This window comes from Oncorhynchus tshawytscha, linkage group LG27, assembly GCF_018296145.1.
Source record: "Oncorhynchus tshawytscha isolate Ot180627B linkage group LG27, Otsh_v2.0, whole genome shotgun sequence".
Classification (NCBI taxonomy): Eukaryota; Metazoa; Chordata; class Actinopteri; order Salmoniformes; family Salmonidae; genus Oncorhynchus; species Oncorhynchus tshawytscha.
The window spans coordinates 2,899,497-2,908,076 of NC_056455.1; the positions used below are offsets into that span (position 1 = coordinate 2,899,497).

At 42.0% G+C, this 8,580-nt stretch overlaps 1 protein-coding gene across 1 annotated transcript in view; it reads right to left on the reverse strand.

Moving 5' to 3' along the window:
- The window catches only part of LOC112225879 (parvalbumin-7), a 41,293-nt gene extending 39,644 nt beyond the window's left edge, over positions 1–1,649 (reverse strand). Inside the window, exon 1 of the mRNA XM_024389983.2 lies at positions 1,468–1,649. The gene's annotated coding sequence lies outside the window, so the exon portion shown is untranslated. The remainder of the gene's footprint in view (positions 1–1,467) is intronic.
- Between the last annotated feature and the right edge of the window lie 6,931 nt (positions 1,650–8,580).

An 8,580-nucleotide genomic window follows, 5' to 3' on the forward strand; every position in this document is an offset into this window, starting at 1 on the left:
TCTCCATTTCTGCAATTCTGCCCGCTGCATGCATCAACCTGTTCTCTCTTTCAATGTTCTCAGACAGTTTCCTCAAGACACACCATTTCAATCTACACATCTCTTTCTATATTCCTCTCTGCTCACAAGTAACTGTGCACTGCATTACCGCCTCTCCTTCTCTTTCTCGTTCCGTCTCGCTCTCTTTCTCTCTCCCTCCTCTCTCTCTACTTCTGTCCCTCACTTCATCGCTACCCCCCCTCTCTCTACTCCCTTTATTCTGGATGCCCAACCCTCCTCTTTTTCTCCTGCCAACTCATTATTCCCCTCATTCCCTCCATATGTCAGTTTATGCTTTCTCTCCCCTCTCTCACGTGCTCTCTTTCTCCCTCTCCTCTCTGTCCCATTAACTCCCTTGTGGTTGCTGAAGTTCTCCCCATCCCTCCATCCCTCTCTCTCCATTCCTCTCTCTCCCCCATATATACTTCAGGCTGCCCGTACATTGCCGCACCAACGACAGTTTCCCAGAAATATAACGTCACTCTTACAGGCTGCTGTTTGCATGCCAGGAGTGCAGCTCTGTTTCTACAGATGTTATCAAAGGGGAGCAATCTGGAGTGAGAGATGAGGCAATCAGGGAGTAGGGGAGAAGGGGAAAGGAAGGGTAGGGAGGCGGGCAGGAGGGAAGTGTCCCAAAGTCTGTCGTAAAGTCACACTGATCGTCTCTGTATCTGAAGCCTGCATTATGACAAGTATACCCATCCGCAGAGCCGACATCACTGATTATTTCCATTTGGACCCCCCTCCCCACATTGCATCTCGTATTAAAGCGTACACTCCAACTCAGTTCAGCTTTCTCTCTCTTTCTCTGTTAGCCTGCATGGTGTGTGCTGCTGGAGCAGCCGCTCAAGCACAGCATTAGCACCAGACCCACAGAAGAGCTATCTAATAGACGTTCTATACCCCTCCTCCCTTCCCATTTCCCTCCTTCCCTCTCACCCTCTCTCAATCTATTTCTCTAAGTACAGTGCACACACACATTGAATCAAACATACACTATTTCGGGGACCAATCAGAGTTGCCAGAGTACAGGTCTTATTTGTGAATGGGATTTTACGGAGAGGCAGAGCTGCCGCTGCTTTATGCTTTCTGTAGCCGCACAGCTGATACACCAACATTTTCATGATATTCTCTCTATCCATCTCCATCCCTCTCTCCCTTTTTGCAATTCTGCCCGCTGCATGCATCAATCTCTTTCTCTATTCTCAGACAGTTTCTTCAAGACACACCATTTCAAACTAAATCTCTTTCTATATTCCCTCTCCTCTCCACTCCTCTCTCCCTCTTCTTTTTCCACTTCATCTCTTCTCATTTCGGATTCTCCCCACTCCCTCTCTCTTCCTTTCCCTCGTCCTGTCTGCCTCCAGCATCAGTGATAGTTGAGGGAAGTAGAGCCCCTCTCTCCTCTCCTCTTCCCCTGTTTCTTACCTTTGTGAGAGTCTGTGTCCCGGTTGGTGCTAGAGCTTCAGTGGGATCGTCGGACGGGCAGAGGGACAGATGGACGGACCAGGAGCCAGGGAACCTTCTGTGAGCCAAAGAAAGGAGGAGAGAAAAAAAAGAGAGACAGAGAGAGAAATAAAGAAAGGTAGAAAGAGAAAGAGAGCGGGCAGTGCTGCTGAAGAGGGAGAGAGAGCGCTGAGTGGCTAGAGGTGAGATGAAGGGGAGAGAGAGAGGGAGGGAAAGATAAATGGAGAGGGAGGGAGAGAGGGAGAGAGGGCTGGATTGGGATAGGAGGGGATTTTGTGATGTTTAAGAGGAGGGAGGGATTGCAGCAGAGTAGTGGAGGGAGAGAGTGGAAGAAGGGATGGGGAGAGGAAGGGTGGCTAGGGAGATGGAGAAGAGTTGAGGGAGGAGGGAGGGGAGTAGAGGATAAGAACTTGAGGCAGGAAAGGAATGAAAAGGTGATGGAAAAGGGAAGAGTGTGGAGGAGGAGCACAAAGTGGAGCGAGGGATGAACCTCCTACAGATGAAGTTTTGATGAGAGATGGAGAGATGGTGATGATAGACAAGAGAACATGTCAGTTTGGCCTGGGGCTGGGGGTGAGTGCACTTAGGAGTGAAAGGAGATCAGAGGAAAAAAAGAACATGAATAAATAGAGAGAAAGATTAAATTGAAATTCCCCTTCTCTGTCATCTGTCGTATGGTTATTTCGAAGGCTATTTTGAGGCTATTTTATACAAGATGCCTCTAGACAGTAGAAACTGATCTTGGGTCAGGTGTGTGTTGTCACCCTCATGGTTTAAGTTAGGCTTTGGGGGAGGCTGAGTTGGTTCTAGATCAGTGCCTGAGGATAGCTTATATCCTTACCATATGCATTACAGAATGAGAAATATCCCCATATCAACCTGCTGTTCCAACCTGGACTCATGGATAACATAGTAAATGTAAATCTGGGACACCCCATTTCGTATGATATGTTACATATTACAATTCTAATGATATGTTATAAATTGCAACTCATACAATATGTTACGAATTGCAATACGTAGAATTTGTTTCCGAATTAGCAAAACGTATAATATGTTATGAATTCCAATTTATTGTGGCTAACGTTAGCTAGGTGGCGAGGTGGCTAATGCTAACATTAGCTAGGTGGCTAACGTTAGCTAGGCTAGGGTTTAGGGGTTAAGATTACGGCTAAGGTCAGGAGTTGGGTTAAAGAGTTAAGGTTTAGGGTTAGGGGAAAGCTAGGTGGCTAACGTTAGCTAGGCTAGGGCTTAGGGGTTAAGGTCACGGCTAAGATTAGGAGTTGGGTTAAAGCGTTAAGGTTTAGGGTTAGGGGAAAGGTTAGCTAACATGCTAAGTAGTTGAAAGTAGCTCAAAAGTAGTAAGTAGTTGCTAATTAGTTAAAATGCGAAAGTTGTCTGTGATGAGATTCAAACACGTTCGCATTATATGCCTATCCATCCAGCTTGACCATCTGTTTTTTGCAACCATACCAAATGTAACATATCATACTCATATGAGTGTCCCAGATTTACATTTATTATGTTATGTCTTATCTATTAGACTTGGCTGGCTGTTCTAGACCTTGGCTCAGTATTAGTTCTGGAATTCACAAAGTGTCTCTGACAGGAGTGCTGATCTAGGATGAACTTAGAGTTTTAGATCAAAATGATTTTGATCAGGAGGACCTGATCCTTGATTAGCATCCCTACTATAAGTTGCTTTGTGAATAGGTGAAGGGGTCCCAGTTGATTTGCAGTGTTTGAGATGTTGAGAAGTCAGAGGGGACTTCTACCTTAGTGATTGGAAAGGCTTTAGGTCCAGGGGTCCAGCATAGGGATTTTGACTTGACTTGAAAGCTGAGATACAGTGCTGCTCGCTACAACAGTATAGGACATAAAATAGCCAGAGGGGGGAGATATGAGATAGAGATGGGGCTGCTTTAAGACAACGCCAACACGATGTGCTGTGGATTCGCATCCCCCCCCCTCTATATATCTCATTCAAAGGCAGTTTTAGAGAGTTCTCCTCTGCTCTGCCAGCCCACTGCCATATCTCCCCAAAGCAATTCACTTAGATTAAAACCACAGGTGCCTTATAATTACAATAATGTATCTATAAAGGGGAGGCCGAACTTAACAGCTCCCTCCCATCCATCCCTCTCTATCTATTGGTCTAAATGGTCCTATACAGTTACATTATGATCTCATTATCCGTACAGGAAGACTTCATTTAAAATGTTTCCACTTCTGAATAATAACCTGCTATAAAACATATCGGAATAGAATAGGGTGAATCAATCAGACGCTACTTTGTGTGTCATGCTGTGGGATCAGAGGATGCTGGTGGGTTGAGCTATAGGTGGGCGGGCTCATTGTAATGGCTGGAATAGAAGTAATGGAATGGTATCAAGCACATCTTAAAAATATGAAAACCACATGCTTGACTCCGTTCCATTAACTCCATTCCAGCCGTTACAAGGAGCCCTTCTTCATATAGCTCCTCCCACCAGCTTCCTCTGTGTGGGATGCTATTGGCTCTAATATTTCATAATGATGACACACTAAGGTGCAAGTCATTAATGTGACCTAGTAGCTGGAAAGGATGCATGATGAAATGTCTATCAGTAACAAAAAGAAGAAGCCCTTGAGAAAAGCCATTTTATGAGATGTGTATAATTATCTCCTGAAAATAAAGGATTCTTCTGAAAATCTGTTTCTGAGAAGAGTGCCTATTAGGAAAACAGTCCATATGATTGTGAACTCACTATGGAATGGTTTTCTAAAAAGAAACATTACATTGAAAATCAACTGAAAATTATGATTCCTTTTCTGATCAAGTGAATGAGAGTAACATTTTGTTGTCACTAGATGGGAGTGGTGAGGTTAATATGAATTGCGTTTTCCTAGGGAAATTTAGAGGTTTATTAGCATAAGGGCATAACGAGGGAGCTGGGGGCTCAGCTTCCCTGAATGAAACGTTAGCTCCCCAAAATGCAACAAAAGTCTAACTTTGGGGGGGGTCTCTAAATAATGCTAATTTAGCCACTCTCCTATTTGTTTAAAATGCAGTGGTAAATATATTTTACAGTGGTAAATATAAACATAAAATATTTAAATTAAACAAACACCCGCACCTCTCTGTAATGGTTTAAACCATTTATTTCTATGTGACAAGAGTTGTCCATCCAGTAGTGTTGAATTTCGCCCTAGGCTGAGCTCCTTTGCTCATAGATTTTCCTTTGTGAGTCTTCATTTTCGCCATGCTTCCCTAATAATAATAAAAAGAAGCCTTTATTCCAATGCATTACATGTATCCATTGATTTATCGTTGTTTGCTTTTGTCAGTCAACTGTTTAGAGCGCTCATTGCTTTGTTTTTCAGGTGCTCGCGGGTACTGCTATTCTTTATTCCATCAATATCCAGGCTGTATGATTGGGAAGTCCCATTGGGCGGCGCACAATTGGCCCAACGTCGTCCGGGTTTGCCCGGTGTAGGCCGTCATTGTCAATCTGTTCTTAAAACTGACTTGCCTAGTTAAATAAAGGTTAAATAAAAATAATAATATTTGTTTTCTTTCCTGGATCAGCTGATGATGGTCGACAATATCACTAGACAACTAGCCTACAGCTAGACACCAATGCGCATCCAATCCATCCAACATACGATAATAACAGTGGTTCTATAGTTGACTCTTTCGGTTAGAAGCATTACATTTTGCAACGGCATGAAACGTAATGAAACGTCACGTAGACAGACCTTACAGTGCATTTTTGCTGATCTCCAAGATCTTTGATTCGTACAGGGTTTAAGTTCAGTGTTCTAATTCAAATGTTGAATGCTTAATGACAAATAGCACTGTCATAAATGTCATTAGTGTAAGGAAAGAAAGGTGTGTTTCACGATTTGTGAAGACTCCAAGCATTAACACATGAACTATGGGCAACTCATGAACTAGGGTGTAAAACATGTTTTGATTCAACTCGTATTACTATATATTGAATGTAGGATACCTATTCTGGGTGTGTTCATGTGGCAGTAGTGTAGACCTAGCGCAAGGTAAGCACAAGCAAACACTGTTAACCACCTTTTTTATGCGTTTAAGGTATAAGCAGTATTACTTTTTTTCACCGCAACCGGCAGTCAGAGTTTATGCACATATTTTTTTAAACAATACATCACTGGCTACTGGTAGACGTTTTTGAAGTTCATGGTAATATACATTGTAGACTAATCTAGTAAATTGACCATCCTGTATTTCCCGGGACAGTTTCAGCCCCATTTCAGGTGTCCCGACTTTTCAGGCTACAAAAAAAAAGGTACATTTGTCAGTAAGAGCATCAATTAATGTAGGCCTAATCAATATAGAACTAATTAATGTAGGCCTAACCAATATAGAACTAATTAATGTAGGCCTAATCAATTGCAATCTGCAGATGTCCTTAGGCATACTTTTTGGTGTTTTGTAACAGATGTCTATTTCCTTTCATCAAATGGCACTGGTAAACAGGCAGTTTGGATGCTGGAATTATTTTGGAGTGGACGAACATGCCTACTTTTTGAAGTGATTTGTTTGACAATCAGATGAAAATATCATGACTGGTTGTGTTCATGCCACATTAAAAGGTAATGGATTATTTATTATTATGCTCATAAAAACGTTTCAATACAGAGACTCCGAATGTCATGGTGTAATTCGCACTCTGCATAATGGTGATATAGAAGTAGGCTTCGCAGAGTGCGAATTACAATCATACACATATCACTAATATAATCAAGGATGGGAAGGGCATTTGTGAACTTGTGTTGAGAACAGTAAGGACTTGCTCATTAGTTACTGTATGTATACATTTCTCTCAACACTATAACGTGTGAAAGTGCAAACCAACAACTAACATTAGATGATAGAATAAAATCTCCATCAAATACCCACAAAACAATTCTAAGAGCACATTTTTTCAGAGAAAGAAAAGAGGAACTACTTGGTTTGACACTTGCTTACAGGAAGTTAAAGAAAGTGAGACACAACAACACATTCAAACATTTCAGAGGGGTATACTACAAAACAGAATCTAGACAGCTAACTTTTATAAATAACCAGAAATAACTATTGATTTTCTAGTTAATTAAGAAAGATAAACTTAGATATGTGTTTTTGGTTGTTGAGCCAATAAGACCATGCCCATGTCAAGATTATCTTGAATTTAAAAAAAAATGTTTTAATGAAAACTTCCCTAAATCTGGCTAACTCCTTGATCCTCCTTAGTCCTGCCAGTCTCCAAATGACAGATAGTTACAATGTGTCATGTCAACTCCTGCTACGGTACTCGATGTTGCCGGTTTACTAACCACCAGTCCTGGCAACCCATCATTACGCACACCTTCGCCCCATCATTAGGCACACCTGGACTTCATCACTACCCAAATTACTCCCCCTTTATTTAGCCCTCAGTTGTTATCAGCCCTTAGGTGTTATTGTTTTCTCTCATATTCAATATGTGTCTCATGTTTGGTCCTCCCGGTGTACAAGTTACACAATGTTAAAGCATTTCATTTGCAGACAGACGGTGAATGGAAAAGGGAGTTGAACACAAACAAACTGCAGTGTACTGTTGCCTCCCATTCACACTATTTGACCTGAATCAACCAATCAATAACATTTATTTGACAAAGCCCTTTTGACATCAGCAGTTGTCACAGTGCTTTACAGTAACCCGGCCTAGTCCCCAAAGACCAAGAAAAGCAGAAGCGAGAGCACAGTGGCCAGAAAAAAACTCAGCCGAGGGAAGAAACATAGAAAGGAGACCCGGGTCAGATGTGTAGCCCATCCTCTTCTGACTGGACTGAGTAGAGATTAAGAGTATGTCAGATTGTTTTAACCTAAACAACAACGTCATAGTCCAACATGGTATACTTGATAAGCCACAGAAAGGGATGCTTTTGTGAAAAGTCAGGTGTTCTCTCAAGTGGTGTTTTCTCAAATGCAGAACAACAAACACACCTGACTGACTAGAGGAGTGTTTCTGAGTACGTGACCAGGTGGACTCTGGTGCGAGTGAAGTGAACAGTGTTGCTGTGAGCTGAGAGAATCTGATTTGAGCTCAGGGACTCAGGGGTTAATTGTATGTGTGACTTTGACACAGACATGCCAGGTTTGTCATTAGAAGGGAACTGTATGACTGCTGCTCATGAGGGATAGGGGTGAGGGGCCTTAAGGAAATATAATGGAATCAAATTGAATAGAAATGAATAGAATCAAATAGAATAACTTTATTTGAATACAACAGTAGATGTTCAGAGAGCTTACAGCCAGGAACAGATGGCAAAGGGCTGGTTTATTTGTGGTAGTTATGGAAGTTAAGTAAAAACAACATAATAAGGCCTTGTTGCATCCCAAATGGAAACCTACTACATAGAGTGCACTCATTTTCTGGGTGAAAGTAGTGCATAATGTAGGGAATAAGGTCCCATTTGTGACACAGGCCCTAACCTGATCACAGGCCAGACACTATAATATGGAATATGACACCCAGTGCCATAATTGAAATTGCGAAATTATGGCACTGGGTTTCGTTTTATTTCAATGTCAATTTCCTACCGTCACTAGTGGCAACGCGAGCGCCTATTGCCATCTAGTACAATTGATCTTCAAGGCATTCCTAGAATATCACCAAATATTTTATTGTGGAAAAGCCAACGAACGATAAAGGCTTGCGCTCCTTTTTTAAAACCGTGTTGAGCTGTTGCCAGTAGATGCACTTGATTCAAAAGTCCTGCGCACCGTGTAGCGAAGTGTTCCCATGAGACAAACTCCGCCAACCCGGCGGACCGGCAAATCTGTGACTAAATCGAGTGCAACTACTGTTCTGCCCAATCGGATAGCTCAAATCACCGTGCCTACAGAGCCAAGGTTAATAGGCTACTAGCCTACGTAAGATTGAATAACTTTTCAATTCATGACCACAGAGAGACTGTCAACGAATACAGCTAATAACTGTTGTTTTTTGAGTGAGTTCATGTTTAAGTTTATATTCAGCACTGTCACTGTTTTTATTCAACAATATTACAAAACGCGCGTCTCCGTACTTCCGCTCG